At 38.9% G+C, this 20,338-nt stretch overlaps 1 pseudogene; it reads right to left on the bottom strand.

Moving 5' to 3' along the window:
* The window catches only part of LOC118842349, a 60,545-nt pseudogene extending 46,055 nt beyond the window's left edge, over positions 1-14,490 (bottom strand).
* Between the last annotated feature and the right edge of the window lie 5,848 nt (positions 14,491-20,338).

Genomic DNA, 20,338 nt, shown 5'->3' with positions numbered 1-20,338 from the left:
GGATCCAGAATCAGTTTTAAAACACCCACATCCATTGAAAGGCCAATTCAACTGAAAAAGTTTGATGAGCAAAAATCTTAACTCCAGAATAAGAACGTTATATCTTCTGATTAATTCCTATACCTGCTACTCCCCCTCTTCCAGGGTGAAAGTCCAATGACTGTCTCTGAAAAGATGTCTATCTAGACATTTACTCAGGACTATGTGGGAAAGAAAATCAAATGAAGTTTTCATCTTTGTACCAGCCCATAAAAGAAATTGAGGAAAACTTCATGCTTTGGCTGGCCAGATCTAAATGATTCTTTTATAATCCTCCTTTATGTATCATTTCTGATGGGTTCATTTACAGTCTTTTAGGACATAACCTAATGAATGTTAGTTAGGATATCTTGTTCTTTTAAGGGAAGAAAAAATTAATGAGAAGGGAAAATGGCAAAAGATGAGACCATTCTTAGAAATGTGATAGTAAAAGAAAGGGGATCGGGAATGGTTCTTCTATAGCCATTGTATGGTCCTCTCTAACGCACGATGTGCTCATGAGAATTTTAGATCACGTGGAATCATGGAAGCGCACCTTAAAGATCCAAATGCTCCAATATACAAATGAGACAACTGAGGCCCAGAGAAGGTAAATGGTATGCAGTGATATGAAGCAGAATGCCTAGAATCACACCTCTAGGTAGTAAATAGTGGGAATTAATATCCGCAGTTTCTGACCACCACCACCCCCAGACCAGTGCTCTTTCTTCAATACCACGGTCCCCATGTAATCTTTTCATCCATTATGAAGAGAAAGCTTGCAGGGCAATTTTAAAAGGGGTTTTGCATTTTGAAGTGAATAATACAATCCAATTATCTTTTTCTTCTTAGCGATTAAAATGCACCCTAAGTGTTTTAAGTAATGCATACAAGCAATCTATAAGAACTTAAGTGCACACTCTTCTAGGCACTCAAGATACAAGAGTTAGATAAGATACCATCACTATTCTCATGAAGCTCACCACCTACTATGGCTTTAATAGTGATCGTAGTAACAAAAAATAATAACAACATAGAATGTTAAGATTTGTAAAGCACTTTAAAAATGTCATAGATATCATCTCATTTGATTATATATTTGATTATCATCATAGCAATAGTTATTGTTAATAGTGGTCATTTATAAAGAGCTTTAAGTTTTACAAAGTGGTTTTTACGTACATCATTTCATGACTCTGAGAGGTAGCTACTACAAATACTGTTTTCCCACTTCACAGATAAAGAAACTGAGGCAAACAGAGGTTAAGTGACTTGCTCAGAGTCACACAACTAGGAAATATCTGAGGTGGAGTATGAAGTTGGGTCTTCCTGACTCCAAATTCAGCATCTGGTCCATTATATCAGGCTCCCCCTTCAGTCTTTCTTGATTACTTCAGCAGCAGCCATTTATTTGTATCTAGTGGATAAAATTCTAGCCTAATGGAGTCTAAATACAAATTTCTTCCCCTGGTTCTTTTAATCCCTGACCCATTGATCCATTTAGCCATTCACTGCTAAGTGGGAGGAAACCACACAATTTGTAAGATGAGAGCTACAGGTCAACAACCCAAGGTCCCAACAATGATCTTGTAGAATAGTTACAAGGTCAGAAAGACTGACATCTTGTCCATTAAAATCTCACTGACTACTCCAAAAATTTAGCTCTCTGAGAGGTGAATAGCCTGGCTTAGTTTATACCAATGACTCGTGATTTTCTAGGCTTCTTCTGCCTGATTCTCCTCCCTGCCCTCTGATCTAGCTCCTCAGGCCTACATGCCGATTCTCACCCAGGAAGCCCCATATGCCATCTCTATGATTTTGTACTGGCTTCCCCCATGCCTAGAATGCTCTCCCTGCTCACCTTGGCCCCTTAGTTCCCTTGGTGTAGACACAGCTAAAATCTTATCTTTTATAGAATTTTTCTAGTCCCAGAATGGCTAGTACCTTCCCTTCTGAGATTACCTTCCATCTAGTTTGTATCTATCTTGTAAGCACCTCATTATTTACATTTTATCTTCCCCATTGGAATGTGAGTTCCCTGAGGGCAGGGACCATTAGGGGCTTTCCTTTAATCCTCAGTACTTAGTGGTGTGTGTCTGGTAGTCTGGGCTTCATAAATGCTTCTCAATTAATTGTTTGATAAAATCTAAGCATGGAAGAAAAAATTGCCTTGATCCTCAATTTACATATGTGCAGCAAAGCACAAAGATAAAATAGCCTCGATAGAAGAGAAAAAGTCCCAGAATTCAAGGGACAATCTGCGTGGTGCCTAAAACAACCCCACTGAGTGAATGAATGGTCTATTCTAGATAAAGAGAGAGAAATACACTGGTAACTACCTCAGAAATATTTCTATATCCTTCCCTTTGATAATCACAACATCTCTGTCTCCCTGTTTTATAGGCAAAGAATAAGATACATAGTGGAGACAAGTAACTTGGTGAAAGCTGTATAATAATAAAATAATGGTTTAATGATCCCTTATATTATAAATGTAGACCTTAGCAGCTATAAAGCACTTTACACATATTATCTTATTAGACAAGTGAACAACTACTTGTCAGAAATGTTAGAGAGTACAGTCATGTATTGAGCAGGGGGTTGGATTAGATGGCCTCATAGGTCCCTTCCAATTCTGGGAGACTATGATTTTCCCTATTTCACAAGATTGTTGTAAGAATTAAATGAGATAATATATGTGAAAAGTATATAAATGTAGACAATTATTATTACAGAGACAGGTTTAAGGTCCTTCCCAAGACCTCCATATTTCAAAATGAGCGCGAGGAATTGCATAGCTTTTATATCCAATCATTTTCTGAGTAAAAGTTTATTTGGAAAATAATAATAATAGCTCAGAAATTTGACTAAGTAAAGTTATCCTGGGGACATTTAAGAATAAAAATGGAAAGAGAACAAACAAACAAAAAATGGAAAAGATCTGTAAAGATTTGTGTAACAAACTCTTTTATTCTCAATGCACTGGAGCTACCATTCTTGGATTCTAGCATCATCCCTAAGGTACTAACATGGTGAAGTAGAAATGGTACTAAGATGGGGAAGAACAACTGGGCCAAGTGAAAAAGGAAATCTATGCTGTAGCTAACATGATTCTAAAGCCTTCAAGGATTCAGTTCTCAAGGGGAGGACACCAGAGGCTTGAGGGGAAATCATAGTCCTTATTTTTATCAAAAAGGTGATTGGGAAAATGTTAATAACTATTGACCCACATGATTATGTTCCCTTCTCTATGGGAATTTTGTGAGAATAATCTTCGCGTACATCAAGGAGTCCTTAATGAAAGTATGAGAAGAAAATAGGCAGCATTTTGCAAGCAATATTCTAAAGCAGACCTACATCTTTATAGCCACACAATTGGTTGAAAAGTATAGAAAATATAATATACCATTGTGCTTATCTCTTAACTATACAAAAGCATTAATTCAGCAGACAGAAACATTACCTTAAAGGCTCTTTTCCAAAAAACAGTTTCATATGCAAGTGCCAAGTGCATACAAGATTCCCCCCCCCAAAATGGAGCAATAGTCATACTTCTCTTATTATAAATATCAAGCAAGGTACAAAACAAGGAGCTATAGGCTCACCAGAAGTGTTTATTATTCTCATACAGGATCTCCACTGCAGAATCCAAATGGGAAAGGATTACCTATAGATGATGAGGTACTTCAAATGTGTTTATTGCATCAAGCCTCAGAATTTTGCAAAGTTTTCTAAATGAGACCTATAATCCTTTAAGAGTTCAACCTAAATATCCACATAGGAAAAAAAACAAGAAGACAAAGAATGTTTATTGTCCACCTATTTCCTCAACAACCATTGGTTTATCTATTTAAATATCTTGGTCAGATACCTCTCAAAGATAATGGACTGGGTCTATCACTGAAGGAGGAATACGGGTGGAATTACCTCTGGAAAATTACATAGTGCTTTCAATAATCCCATGTTTCTCCTTATTAAAAAGCCCCTTATTATTAACAATAATTTTCTGGTGGTAATGGTAGGTGACTTGTGGTGAGAATGAGAGTTAGCCAATGGACAATCCACATGCCCCGTTGGTATCCACAAAATGTCATGCCAACTAGAGAAAGGCCTCCAGCAGATGAACAGGCTCCCTATGGAGGATTTACAGGAAGACATGCTGCCACGATAAAAACACTTAGATTAACCATGTTCTGCATCTTTAGAGGGAGCAACCACATTAGAGATCAGCAATCCAACAAAGTAGCTCATGTCTATAGAGTGTAGCTCAACAGAATTGTGAATTAAAGCAAGTATTATTATATTTCCTTTATACATGAAGATATTGAGGTACAAACAGGCTACGTTGGGATTTTTAAGTCCCAACTAAAAATCCCATCTTTTACAAGAAGCTTTTCCCAATTTCTCTCAATTCTAGTGTCTTCCTTCTGTTAATTATTTCCTGTTTATCCTGTATATAGCTTGTTTGTATTTGTTGGCATACTGTCTCCTCCATTAGATTGGAAGCCTCTTGAAGGCAGAAACTGTCTATAGACTCCTTTTATATCCCCAGTGTTTGTCACAGTGCCTGATATATAGTAGGTGTTTAATAAATATTTATTGCAACTGAAGAACACCTTGAGAGCAACCCTTGACCCCCAAAGCACTTCCGTCAGCTCCTATGTTTAGTCTTATTTGCTTATCCTAGACTGGTGCATTTGTAAAAGACACCACCTCTTTTTGTCTACTTCAGAACAAAACCACAAGGCCTCTAAACTCTGTGATCTACCTAGTGTTGAAATAGATATTTTTCTGGATAGGGCTGACCTTCCAGGAATATTGATGTATGCAGCCTCATTGCTCAGAAAAAAGATAGGGACAGACTGGGTACCAAGAAGGTGGACCAAAGGATTCACAAATCTCCTTCTATCGCTTACGTTTCATTTGTTCCTTAGGTAGTCAGCTAGGTTGTTCAATGGATGGAGCCCTAGATCTAGAGTCAGGAAGACCTGAATTCAAATTCAGCTTTAAACACATACTAGGTATGTGACCCTGGGCAAGTCACTTGACCTCTGTCATTTGCCTGATTCCTCTTCTATAAAATGGAAATAAAAATAGCACCTATGTCCCAGAGTTATTGTGAGGGTCAAATGAAAGAGTATTTAAAAGCATGATATAAATGCTGGCCATTATTATTATCTATGAGTGTCTCCCTGCAGATTTATGTTATTCAATAAACCTAATAATTACCTATGGTATCTGTGACAGTGTCTCTGTCCCTCGACATCTCAAACCTGCCTCATGTACCCAGGATCACACAAGGAGTCGGTTCCAGAGCTCAGATCCCCTCTCAGGTCTTATGACTCCAGAACTAGTTACTGGCATCCTTACTAGTCAGTCTACCGCAGATATGTTTCCATCTCCAGTTATTCTGTTGGATATTTTCTCCCTAATTTATACGTTCAATTTCACAAAACGCTTCTCCCTGATCTTAGATGTACAACCAAATTGACATTCAGATTGTTCAATTGAATATGAAGTGCCTTGACTTCTGACATGAACTCAGGAATAGTACGGTAGTCCCTTTTCTTTTTCCTGAGGAGTGAAGGCAAGGCAATTGGGGTTAAGTAAATTGCCCAAGGTCACACGGCCAGTAGGTGTCAAGTGTTTGAGGCCACATTGGAACTCAGAACCTCCTGACTCCAGAGTTGGTGCTCTATTCGCTGTGCCACCTAGCTGCCTGGATAGTCCCTTCTTATGCCGCATCCTATTTGAATTCCCAAAGCAATATTTTGGGTAAAATATATCAATTAGAAGTGAGTAGCCCCTTGGGATGATGTTGCTAAAATAACCCTAGCTGTACTGTAAATCAAGATGCTTAATTAAAATAAAATTTTAGGAATTAAACTAAGTAAATCAAATGCTAATTTTTCTAAGAAATGCCTTTGATACCATGAGGGGAAAAGACAGGAAAACACAGGCGTTCTATGGTGAAAATGGCTTTCTTCCTAAGCACTTGATCATTGATCATTATCAAAGGTCTCTGTGATTAAAATTTTCTTCCTTCAAAGTCTTTGTGATCTCTCCATAGTTTTGTTTTGGTTCCCACCCCATCCCCCCCCCACCCCCCACCCCCGCACTCCTCCTCCCCATGTACCTTTGATGCTTTGGTGAATTCATGATTTCAACAGTGTGGGTGCTCTCTCTCTACCAATGTAAATTACAACCTCCCCATCCCTTCCTTAGCCTGAAGAAGAGAAAATTGAAGGACATTCTAGCAGGTTTTGAGGATTTGAAGGGTTATCATGTACAAAGGGGTTAGGCTTGCTTTGCTTGACCCTGGAAGAAAGAACTACGACCAATGAAGAGGTTACAGGAAAGCCAATTTTAGTTCAAACTCAGGAAAGTACCCTTAAAAAGAGGGGCTTCCCCAAAATGTAATGAGCTATCTCCACAGGAAGTGGACCCCCAATACTGGAGGTTTTCAAGAAAAGTCATTTGTTGGGGATTTTGCAAACAGGATTCATTATTTAAATAGGAGTTGGGTTAGATGATTTCTAAGATCTCTTTCAACTTGTGATTCCATAATTCATTCATGTCATAAATATGAATTACTGTCCACATTTTCCTATGAATCAGCCATTTTAAAAAAAAGCCTTTTTTCCATCTGATTCTCCTTTTCTGGTTCTTTTAATTACCAGGGGGTACCAATATACCATTTAGGTTGTCCACCTGATATATCTTATTATCCCTGCATGACTGGCCATCTCCATTTCTAGTCATACATATCCTGAATAATGCCTTTTACACCACTTTTCTTATGCCAGCTATCATTAGTAACATTCTGCAGTCTGATTAAGCTTACCATATGTCTTCCCATTGCTCTTTGGGTTATTGATAATTTTATTCTTATGAGATTAAGGTTTTTCATGATTCATAGTAATTTAGCATCACCAAGAAAAATAATGGCATTAAACCCAAACAGAGTAAAAGAACATTTATTTGCAAAAATATTTATAGCAGCCCTTTTCATTACAGCAAAGAACTGGAAACTAAGAGGGTGTCCACCAGTTGGAGGAATAACTGGACAAATGATGGTATATGACTAACTGAATTTTATTGCTCAGTAAGAAATGATGAAAGGGATGGTTTCAGAGAAACCTGAAAAGACTTGTATGAACTGATGCAGAATGAACTGAAAAGAACCAAAAGAACAATTTACATACTGACTAGAGTGCTGTAAATGAAAACACTATTGACAAATGTTAAAAACTCTGATTAATGCAATGACTAATTAAAGGCTCTAAAATACAGATGATGAATTATGCTTTCCGTTTCTTAGCAAAGAGTTAGTGGATTAAAATCCACCTAAAGTTGAGAGATGAGATACATTTTCAGATATGACCAATGTGTGAATTAGTTTTGATGGATTATATATTCTTTTTACAAATAAGAGATTATGGTGGGGAGGGCAATGCAAGAAGGAATGAGAGAGTGATAGTAATGCCCAAAAAGAGAAGAAAAAAGAGTATCAATGAAAATTTTTTAAATGCACAGCTAAGAGCAGGAGGAAGTTTAAAAGGGGACAAAGACAGGCAGGGCAAAGATGACACTGCCAACTTAAATTTAGTCTCTACTTTTTAAAAAACAAGTGGTATGTAATAGAGGCTCATAATTTCCTATACAATCCTCTTTTTCTTTTCTTTCAACATGAAAGTGTTCATATTTGTTGATGTTCTCCAGTCCATAATTTTTAAAAAGATTTTTTTAACTTTAAAATATTAGTGTTAAAGAAAAGGAGTGCTTAAAAGAAGTACTACTTTAAAGAAATGGCCATAAGCAGTAATAAGACCACAGGATAGCAGATTTAGAGCTGGAAACTTTAGAAGTCATCTAGTCCAATATTCCACAGAAAAAGAAGTTCAAGCCCAGATAGATTAAGTCACTTTCCCAAGGTCTCACAGGTAGTTAAATAGCAGTGTCAAGATTTGAATTTCAGTCCTCAAATTCCAAAACTATTCTTTCTGCTATACCTTGTTTAATTCTTAGGATGACTGGACTAGGTGCCAGATAGGACACAACCCCTATATCCTATTATGATCAGACCCAGCTCATTATCCACCTGCATTGCTTGCCCTATATTCACATTTTGATAGAGTAATCTGATAGGCATATTCCCTCTAACTCATTCACCAGGAGACTGGAGCTTTCCTATTGTGGACATCTTGGTTTCTGCCCTGACAATGCCCCCTTCTTTCCACTCAAAACCTGGATCTCCAGAGATCATATGCTGCTCTTCAACATTCATACCCTCACCCCTGGAGAATGGGCTGGGGCGGAGGGGGGGGGCGGGCATTAGTCCTTTGGGACACCATACTTGATCTGAAGTATCTTAATTAGTATCTGTCTACTGCCAGACCATGCTTTACCTTGCATCCGGCCATCCACCAGGACAATATCTTGCCATCTCTCCTACTGCCTCATGTTTTCCCTCCCCCTACAAACCCACACTTTGAATCTTATGCTTTTGATCTGGGAACAATAATTAAGTCAATCCTACCATTGCTACAGAAAAGAGCATTGCAATCTAATGCCCTATGGCACCAGTAACACTCCCTTAAGACTCTAGACCAAAACTCCTTTCCTTGGACAACACTGCCTATATACATCCTTCCCCTCTCTTAGACCATCTCCCTTTGTGTTTGTAGAGAAGTACCTAGCATAGTGCTTCTCCAGTGTGGATGACATCTTTCAATCTCTCCATATGTAGGTGTTTAATAAAGGCTTATTGGTTTACTGGGTTTTTATCCTGCTCTATGCCATATTCTGAACAATGAGTGTTTTTCATCCATTTTGTGTTGTGTGGATGGTTAAACATCTTTTGTGTTGCTATTGATTTCTCTGTGGTGATTTTATACTGTTCTGGGGCTTAATTCAGTTGGTACAATGTCATCTGTGAATAAGACTATTTGGAGAACATGACCATCAATAGAAAACCATCTCTTCATTTGCTTCTTACACAGGACATGCACCATAATACTTATGAACACTTTATATATGTACATATATATTTAACATCTCATTTTATTGTGCATACTGAGCTGATCAACGGACAAAGTTATCTCTGTATAATGTTAATGGGATAATAAGATCTCATGTGGAGCCCAGTGGGGGAAGGACTTGCCTAAGGAGGAGCTTGCTTAGGGGGAGGCTTGCTTGTAGGAAGGCTTTCACACTTTTTGGTATTAAAGCTAATTAGGCACTGAGTCCCGAGAGTTGTGATGTCTTCTTGCTCTGAGCCTGTTAGCCAAAAATGCATATATACTCTGAGGTGAGGTTTTGCTTTGGGGGTTCGCTTATGAGAAGGATCTTTCGGTTTCCTGGTTGAGGCTCTGACTAGCCATAAGTGCAGAGCTTCTGGACTGCTCAGATGTAAAGGCTCTCTCGATCCAGTGATGTATGTAAAGTGTATAGCAATATCGCTTTGATTTAAGCAGTTAAGAGGGCTATCCATTGGTCTTTATGTTAATATCTCTGCTTGTACTTTCTCTGACTTTAAGGGAGCTGACTTTTCCCCTGAACTAGTGAATGTAATTAAAAGTAGGATTGTTAACCCCTTTTCCTAGAAAAGCATAGTAAAGAACCTGTGCTAGTAGGCCATCCTGGGTATGCTAGGATGCTTGCTGCTACACTCTGCAGTATCATCTGTCATGGAGTTTGGCACGATTTTTATGTGTACATGAGAGATCTGGAGAGTTTTCAAAGCTGCATTTTGCATCATTGGACAAAATGTTTATCAATAAGCTCAACAGGAGCATATATTCACTACACTTTCCAGTTAATTGTGTGATCACGAAGATGTGCTCCACTATAGAAAATTGCCTATGAAAGTCTGTTCCCTTCTCTTATTTTCATCAAGGAGGCCTACAGTACATCCATAGATCATTTTTATAAAGATTTTCTAGGGATGAGAAAGCAAGTAAAACAATTGGCCATTCCTGATTTTTAGTAACCTCTTTTTTAAAAAAAATACAAGCGACTGTCCATGAGCTTTGCTTTCTTTGGATTTGAGGAATGAGAGGATGTTTTTATTTAGGAGGTATATGTTTACTTAAAGATGGTACCCTATGCTTATATAACCCTTTCCCTCTTTGAGATATCTTAAAAATAGATCTCTGAGTGCCTTTAAAATCATATCGTGTCCAGCATAAACATCTGGAGTAATTTGGTCAGACCCAACTCTTCTTCCTGATTTCATCTCCTTCACTATCATTACCATTGGGTCCACTGGGTACAGAGGTGGCCAGTCCACATGCTGTGGCTTCACTATTATATAATCGTTTCCCTGTGAATAACATCCTGAGCCAAAGCAGGAAAAACTGCTGAAGTGCCACAAATCTAGAGAGGTGGGAGAACAAAAGACTTCTCTGCAGAAAGCTTTAGTCTGCAATAAACTTGTTTTGAAAAAAAGGTGTTACCAAGACATAAAACATAGCCTTGAAATAACCTCTGTCTATTCACTCAGGGGAAAAGATCATTTGCTTAAGAACATGCTGATTCTGTTTATTTTACAACCAGAGTCACCCTCTTAAAGAAGGGTTGCTGCTAAAAACGGCATTTGATCTAGGAGAATTTGAGGGGTGGAGAGGAAGACAGGGCCTTATCTCCCAGCTTGACCCAACAAGGTGGCAACTTATTCTAAAATATGACTATGATTGCTTTACTTCAATATTTCAATAATTTTTACATGTGATTTCATTGGTGTGGATACTCTTTTAAATGGTAGAGAGCACAACACCCCCCCACCCCATATTTCATGAGGTGCTAGCAGATGTCTAACTAGAGTGGATTGAACTGAGGATTTACCCAAGGGAAACATAATTTAGGATTAAACGAATAATGAATGACTGAAATGAATAGATAGATGAAAACAAATAAATAATTTTTAAAGATTGTACAGTTTTAAAATGTATTACATTTATATTTGGATAGCACTTGTACTCATTTTTTTCACTGAATACAATGGCTTCATTAATAGAATAGAACCTAGGGGTCTATGCTCCTTGCCTACTAGAGGGGTTATCTTGGGGCAAGGACCATGTGAGAAATATAGATCCCCAATATGGGGAAATACTTTTGGGATGTGGGCTCCCCAGTGGTAAGACTTCACTTACTGGCTGTGTGACCCTGGGCAAGTCACTTAACCCTGTTTTCCTCAGTTTCCTCATCTATAAAATGTGATGGAGAAGAAAATGGAAAACCACTCCAGTATCTTTGCTAAGAAAACTCCAAATGGTGTAATGAAGAGTCAGACATGACTGAAAAACAACTCAGCAACAATAAGGATCTATGGCTTTCTATTTTATTCATTAGAGACCATGTCTACCACGATGTGTACTTCATGGCTATTATAACCATACTTGTTGTTATATCAAAAGATGAGCTTGACAATTGTTATTAAGAGTAACATCCATGCCAGTATCAAAAGTAAAATAAGAGGTGTTTTGAGGTCACAGAATACAACCTGGTCCTCTGTGTAGTCCAAAATGTCATTTAAAGGTCCTTCTGATGCTTGCTTCGCTACTTTCTTGATAGCATTATATGTGGATGGTTTCCCAGACCATAGGGCAGGTTCATAACAGATATGTTGGGAGTAGAAACATGAAAGGCCATACCTGTGATCTTCCCATTCAGCTCAGGGTTGATTTTGCCCATGGCCTTAGCTTGACCAGTGGAAGCAGGGATGGTGTATGAGGCAATACCACATCCACCACACCACAACTTGCCGTAGGGGCCATCTACTATCTCGTACATGGTAGTAATGGCATGGACTGTGGCTACAAGTCCTTCTACAATGCCAAAATAATCATGGGTGGCTTTGGCCAGGGAGGCCAAGTAGACAGCAGAATAGGAGGCAACTTCAGGGAACTATCATATTTCTCTTGGTTTTCTCCCACCACAAATATAAAAATCAATAGAAGGGAAGAGATGATGCCACACCTAACTTCAGGTTTCAGGTGAGCCCCTGCCTTTTCTAAGGTGGTAAAGTTATCAGTGGATTGCACTGCTACGCTCCATTATGAGGTAGACAGGAAAGATGCTATTTACCTTATTTTGCAAATAAAGAAACTGAGACTTACAGAGAAAAATCAATCAACAAGCCTTGGTTAAATGTTCATTATTTGCCAGGCACCATACTAGTTGTTATGAAAAAAAAGAAGAAAAAAAAATGAAAGAGCCTGTCCCTTCTAGAAACTTACATTCTATGGAGAAGACAACATGTACACATACAAGTATATGCAAAATGTTTACAGATGAAAACAAAGTTACATAGCTGATAAATGGCAGACTTCAATTCCAATTTAAGTCATTTGATAGCATGCTTTCTACTAGGCTTCCCTACCTCCTGGCTAAATAATTTAAAGTGAACTGTATTTTAAATGCTTCTTTATTTAATGTGATCTGTATAATAATCTGATATATAGGGTGTTCCTGAAGTCTGGACACATAGGCAAAAAAATGCATATTTTCAAGAAATGAATGAAATTTTCAACATTTTATTTAATTGGAATATTAACAAATAACATCTTCAATATGATTTCCATAATTTGTGATGCAAAAGTTGATGTGCTTTGCAAGATTCACGTGAACATGATACAGTAACTCCACGTTGCCATTGCCATCAATTTTAGCACATTCACTCATATACATTCAATCAAATGTGTTGTGTCTGATTTTCATTGAGTACACCTTCTCCTTTAGCATACCGCAGAAAAAGAAGTCGAGGGGGCTAAGGTCTGTTAATATTCCAAATATTTTAAAATATGCATTTTTGCCTACGCGTCCAGACTTTAGGGACACCCTGTAGATAGCACAGAAGAAATGGAGGTGGCGCTCCATTTGGGGAGCTCATTCTGTTATCAGATTATCTGGGTAATTGGAAAACCAGGGACTGTTTCACTTTTATCCTTCCATGCCCAATTGTCCTTCCACGCACACTACCTTTACATAAGTGCTTACCATCTTCGTTGAATTGAGTTGAAATGAATTTCTCATAGACTTGTTTGAAAGAACACAAGTAAGCTGTTTTGTTGTTTGGCTTGTGTTGTGGGGGCAGCTGGGTGGCGTCACAAAGCACTGTGCCAGGAGTCAGGAAGACTCATCTTCCTAAGTTCAAATCCAGCTTCAGACACTTACTAGCTGTGTGACCCTGGGCAAGTCACTTAACATCTGTCTCAGTTTCCTCATTTGTAAAATGAATATAACAATAACACCTGCTACTCAAGGTTGTTGCAAGGATAAAATAATATAGTATTTGTAAAAATGCTTTGTAAACCTTCAGAGGCTATATATTTTGTGGTGACCTGGGCTATATTAAATTATTGACAAAAGGATCTGCTTTTACCAACTAATGCTTGAATGTTGACAGTCTAATGTAATGGATTGTCAAGTGAGTTGCAGCTACATATAGCCTCCATTAAAAATTTTTGTTCAGTTTTGTTTTTAAATCACAGGCTCCATCCAGGTGAGTTAAATTTGAGGGTTTATACTTCCCAGAGAATTCTCAAATAGCTGTGATCCTAGAGTTGTCACAGATATGACTTTATGAGTCAGTCAGTCGATAAAATATGTATGGTCCACAACATGCAGTAGGGAAAATACAAGAGAACTTGAAAATGTCTGCTCTGCTTTAAAATATCTTAGAATTACTGTCCACCTTTAGATTGATCTCCTACTGCCTTGGAGCCTTTGCTCATTTCCCTACCCTCTGCCCATCCCCTCTCACTTGGAATTCCCTCCCAGTTATCCAAATCCTATCAATACTTCAAGGTCCAACTTGAGTTCCCTGTCTTGCAGGAGACTTTGTCTCACCTAGTCTCTCTGCACCCTCCTTTCTCCACAATTCTATAGTGCCATAGTCTAGTAAAGAATTATTCTTTGTTTAGTGTCTGTTAGCTGTGGCTGTCCAAAAAAATTTTAAGCTCTTTGAGGGCAGGGACTACATATTTTGTTTCTATTCAGTTGTGTCCAACTCTTCATGACCCCATTTGGGGTTTTCTTGGCAAAGATACTGGAGTGGTTTGCCATTTCCTTCTCCAGCTCATTTTACAGATGTGAAAATTGAGACAAATGGGGTTAAGTGACTTGCCCAGGGTCACACACAGCTAGTAAGTGTCTGAGACCACATTTGAATTTTCCTGACTCTAAGCCCAGCACCCTTTCCACTGGGCCACCTAGCTATCTATCCCAAGGAACTATATGTTACTCCTCTTTGTATCTCCTCACATTACTTAGTACAGATCTTTGAGAATAGTAGATTCAATCAGCATTGGCTGAATGAATGAAATGTGTTTTCTTTCTCATAAAATCACCCTTACCCAAACAAAAAAAAATTTTATTTCAATGCTCTGGTTGTTCAGATTTTGAAAACTTCATCAGATAGTCACTGTGTCCATAACATAATTACCAGAGGTAACCAAGATGTTTGGTCATCCTAGAGAAGCCAAATCACAGTTTGGCACCCTAATGTTTTCCCCGAACAATTCCAAGAACAATGCTATTTCAGTTGTACCATCTACACCTGGAGTGTGCATCTTGCCTTTCTGCTGTTCTCAAATTTGGAATTACTAAGAACACTGCCCTTGGGAATGCCCCAGGAGACAGCGTGAGTGACCTTAGAGAAGTGAAAGTGTATGAATAGACCATATTCACCTGAGCCGCTATAAGAATCAGGGATCCCCTCTTGAAAACATGGTGGAACTGATCAGGAAACAGAGAGATGAAGACTATGAATCACCTCCTGCTTCTGTGCAAACAGCAGGAGGGGATGAGAGAAAAAGAACAAAGATGTTGATTCATTCATATTGGAGCTAGCGTGCCTTGCTTAGATTTCGGGGAGGTAAGTCCAGACTAAAGCATTTGTTGTGAAGTATTTGTTCCAGTTTGTGCTACTTAATAAAGCCCAGCAAAGTCTGCTAACATAAATAGCCTTTCAGCATGGATTCAAACAAAGTGAGGATGAGACTATTGGACAGACACCCCGGGCTGGGTTCAAAAGGAAATGTCCCATGATCCCGGTCTTATTGATATCACGGTACATGCCTCTTCACCTGTCAGTTCTTTATTTTTACAAATGTGAATTATTTCAACGTCCAACACACAGAATGTGGGCTATGGCAAGATGGAAAGCTATGCAGGAAGGGAAAGGAGATAAAATTATCTGAGTTTCAGAAAGAAGTCTTATCATTTTTATGGCACCTGCATTTTGACCACTGACACCTGCCACAACTCGTCAAAGGACAATGAGCTTGTGTCCAGGTGTCGGGGCCCAGCATTACAGATACCAGCTCTCTACTGGCCCCTCCTCCCTCCCAAAACAGACAATATGTGAAACGTGCTGCAGTAGAAGCTCTAAATTATAATAATACTAACATCACCTTCTTCTTATGGTTTATAAAATGTTTTCATGTCCATTATCTTGCTTGATCCTCACTACTCCCCTGTAAAGTAAATACACAGATGCAGAGAATGACAGAATTGGAGAGCTGGAAGGGAACCCGGTGGAGGCCATCTTGTCTGACACGTCACCCACACTGACAAACCTGACAAGTGGTCGTTCAGCCTTCACAGGAAGATCTCCAGAGAAAGAGGAACCCACTCCTTCCCATGGCAACCAATTCAGTTTTTAGGAAGCTTTTCCAGACGTCAAGACTAAATATATCTCTTTTCAACTTCTACGTATTGCTCCTGGTTCTACCCTCTGGGGTCAAGCAGAACATCACCTTGCCAACAAAGGTCTGTAATGTCAAAGCTATGGTTTTTCCAGGAGCAAAGTAGAACTGTGACAGTTGGATGATAAGGAAAGCTGAGCACCACGGAATCAAATTGTAGCACTGGAGAAGACTTCTTAGAGTGCCTTGGACAGCAAGAAGATCAAAACCTTCACTCCTTAAAGAAATTAGTTCAGGCTATTCACTGGAAGGTCAAGTACCGAAGTAGAAGCTTAAATACTTTAGCCACATAATGAGAAGATGGGACTTATTGGAAAAGACCCTGATTGTTGGGAAAGATTGAAGGCAAAAAGAGAAGGGGACGGCAGAAGATGAGATGGAGAGAGCGTATCATGGAAACAATGAACATGAGCTTGGACAGACTTCTGGGAGATAATAGAGGATGGAAGGGCCTAGTGTGCTGTGGTCCATGGGGTCACAAAGAGTCCTACACAACTGAACAACAACAAAACAAAGGAACAAGCCTAACCTCTCTTCCACCTGACAACCTTTCAAATAGTGAACATAGCCATAAGGATTCTCCCGAGTATTCTCTTCTCCAGGCTAAACCTCTCCAGTTCTTTCAATGAATCCTCCTATGATGTGGATTCAAGAATCTTTACCACTCCAGTTACCCTCCTCTGGATGTTCTCCACCCTATCAATATCCTTAATCTGTTGTGCCCAGAATGAAACACAATAACCCCTATGTAATCTGACTGGGACCAATGTTCAGAAGGACTATGACTTCCTTATTCCCAGAGACTATGCCATCTCTCAATGCAGCGAATTTTGCATAGTTTGGGGTTTGGATTGTTTTTTTGTTTGTTTGTTTGGGGGTTTTTTGATAGTGGGGAGGGAAAAGCTCATGCTGAACTTGTAGTCCACTGAATCCCCCAACCAAAACTTGTAAAGTTGATTTTTTGAACCCAAATATAAGAACGTCTCATTAGATTTAATCCAATAGCCTCACCTGTCAAAATCACTTTGAATCCTATCTGTCATCCAGTATACTAGCAATCCCTCCCGGCTGTGCATCCTCTGGAAATTGGATAAACATACCATTCATGCCTTTATCTAAGTCATTGATAAAAATCTTAAAAAACACAAGTCAAAAACACAGAACTCGTGCTGACATTGAACTAGCGCCTTAACAACTACTCTTTGATTTCAACCATTCAGTCAATTCTGAATCTATTGTATTTTCTCATTCACCTATCTCTATCTTTTCTATAAGAATAGTATGAGACACTTTAGCAAATGTCTTGATAAAATCTATCTATGGCATTCCGGCATCTACCAGTTTAGTAATCCTGTCAAAAAAGGAAATCAGGTTTGTCTGGCACAAACTGGTGTTTGTGCTCCCCAGCTCTTTTAAATCACTGCCTCCTTTCCAGATGTTCACTAACCATCTCTCTGGTAACCCATTTTAGAGTTTCTCCAGTAACTCAAGTCAAGCTCACTGATCTAAAATTTGCAGACTTGGGAGAGCTTTTCCCCTTCTGCAGTCCTATGATACCTCTTCTCCCATCATCTCCATTTGCAGAGAAGGAAATTGAGACTTAAAGGGACATGCCTCAGTCAAGATCACTTAGCTAGAAAGTGGTAATTCCAGTCCTCAAACCTAGGTCTTCTCATTCCTGGTCCAGTGCTTTGTTTATTATAGGTATATTTAAATAAGACTCTCTAAACCAATATAATTTCTCAATAATATCATTAATAACCAAACTCCCCCCTCCAATGAAATCATAAATACCTCAATGTAATGTCACTTGATCTGCTTTGTATATATATACATACACATATATATGCATATGTGTACACACATATATATATGTTAGCACTAACTACCCTCCAAGAAATGCTGTATCACTTAATGATGTATTTTTTCATAACCAGCTTATGACATTAGTCAGGAGAACCACCTTCTTAAGGAATCCCTTTATTTAGGTTCTCTCTTGATGAGGGAAGGTCAAGTTAAATTTTTTTTTTAATGTTAGCTAACAAAGTTCCATAATTGGTACAGATTAGACAAATTCCTGTGCTGTACCTCTTTATAAATGCTATTAAACTATTGACACAAAGCGCGCTGTTAGAGAAGCTTTGTGGTACAGTGGGCAAAGCCCTATGCTGAGAATCAGGAGGTCTTGGTTTGCATCTGACACTCATCAATTCTGTGACCATGGACAAGGCATGTAACTTCACTGTGCGTCACTCATTTCGTGTTGAGTCAGGATTATAATATTTCTTTTACTGACCTTACAAGGCTATGGTGGGGAAGGAATTTTTTTTTTATCTTTAAAGTATAGCAATGAGTTATCACTACTAATAGGAGGGCCCATTCTTTGAGGTTCCCCCCTACCCCAACCATTAACAGTGCGGAAAAGTTTCCACCATGCCATTTCACTGTCTCATTTATTTGCAAAAGTGACCACAGGCATACCCTTTTGAAATGACTCTCAGTTCATCAAGGCTGCAGCCATGGAGCAAAGGTTAGCTTAGGGAGACACCGAGGAGTGACCCCTTAACCTTTGCTTCTTTTGAGGTCATGCTCTAACTAATTAAGCTCAGCCTCCTTCTCCTAAGCCCAAGAGACCAAACCAAAGGTATGTGAGGTAACTCTGGCCTAATGGAGAGAACTTCCTGTCTTCCATTCCTTAGCATGGCCTTGGAGCATGGCTTTGCTGACAAGAATCTGTATTTGTATAACAAGCCCTGCTTAAGTATTTTTAGGCCTACTGTTTAGAAACACACAGAGAAAAAAAAAAGAATAAATATGGAAATCAAATGTAAAAACTTCTGGCTCTCGCAACCAGCTTCCTGGGGGAATTTTTCTCTGTGTTCTTTTCTCTTCTTCTACTCAGCGAAATGACTGCCAGTCATTAAGTGAATCTGTGAGGGGCTCACTGCACGGTAATTGTACACCAATGCTCCAATCCTCATTTGCATTTCTCATTTTTGATTGGCAGCTGTACATGAAATGCCATATCAGTTGAAAGTATGTTGTGAGCTGGCACTAATGATCCCGTGGCTCCGGGGAAACCTGCCATATTGTAATTTGGCTATCAGGCATGAAAGAAATAATTCTAAGTGCCAGGAATTCGAGACTGAATAAATGTTTCAATGCTGCAGGTTGCCATGGGTGACACTTGTGATTTACTATAAACGAATGCCCCGTTGCCTTTGGGGTTGGGGGAGTTCGCATTGTATCTGAGATGTGTGTATAAAACATTAGTATTAGAAAATGGCTTCAGTGTAGGATGGGAAACAGAGGCCTGGTCCCAGAAGGCGACGGAATGTTTACAGCTAATGACTGGATGAAAGGATTTCTCTACCTTCTGTAATGACAGGCAAATAGGATTTGCTTTCCCTGAGATGGAGAATAATGGTTATGTTAACTCTGCCTTTCCTTTCCTTTTTTTTTAAATGAAATGCTCTTTTGTGAAGAAAATCACATCTGTTTTCTTTTATATATGAAAGGGATTTAAATTTGTGTTTCCTTCTTGGAGAATAGCCTCTTGGTATAGTTCTGAAATTAAATGCCCCCCCCAATTTGATGTCACCCAGATTTTGGTAGTCAGAGAAGATGGCTGTCATTGCCAACTCCATTCTGGTTTCACCCACTGGTCAGCACACAGGTGTACTCAGAGGCGCTTTAGGTATGCAAATTTCAAGCATAATCTATCTCCTCAATGTCTCCTCTCTGTCACAAACACCCAAATTGTCACACCTGGTAAAATGCAGGAGGCCATTTTTTTTTCCCTAAAAAGTCCATCAGTGTTGGAAAGAAAAAAGGGAAAAAAAAGAGAAAGGTTTCCTCTTGCTTGTAGATTGGAAATTCAAGATGAGTATATTCCCAGGCGACAAGTTGGACTAGGTTTTCAGACTTGACTTTAGACTATTTTTATTTTCATGTGATTTGTGCAAAGTATCTTACCAAAATGGAAAATGATTCCTAAGTTTGTGATTTCTTCCTATACCTTAATTAAAAGACAAAGCAGCAAGTCTAGGATTAGAAGGAGATCTTAAAGATCACTTGAAACAGCCTCTACACTTACAGATGATGATCCTGAGGTCCAGAGTGGGTAAGTGTGAATTGTCCCAGGTCCCTTGGTAGGTTCATATTTCAAATCCAGGAACTCTAACTCAAAATCTAATACCCTTCCTTTCTTACCACTCTTTCCCTGACTTGGTGATAGCAATAGTAGAATTCTGGACAACGCTATTTGTTTCAAACTTCAAGGCGATAATAGTAACTCACATTTTCATAGCACTTTAAAGTTTATCAAGTGATTTCCTCACAACTAAAACCATGAAATAGGAAGTACGTGCATCATTGGGCCCATTTTATAGATGATAAAGCCAGAGCTTGGGAATAGTAAATGGATTACCTAAGATTTCATTTTTGCTACTGTTGTTCAGTCTTCTCAGTCACATCAGACTCTTTGTGACCCCATTTGGGGTTTTCTTGGCAGAGATGCTGGAGTGGTTTGCCATTTCCTTCTCCAACTCATTTTACAGATGAGGAGCTGAAGCAGACAGGGTTAAGTGACTTTCTCAGGGTCACACAGC

Source organism: Trichosurus vulpecula, chromosome 3, assembly GCF_011100635.1.
Source record: "Trichosurus vulpecula isolate mTriVul1 chromosome 3, mTriVul1.pri, whole genome shotgun sequence".
NCBI classification, from domain to species: Eukaryota; Metazoa; Chordata; class Mammalia; order Diprotodontia; family Phalangeridae; genus Trichosurus; species Trichosurus vulpecula.
The sequence above is the reverse complement of the archived record's forward strand: the minus strand, read 5'-3'. Positions and strand labels throughout refer to the sequence as shown.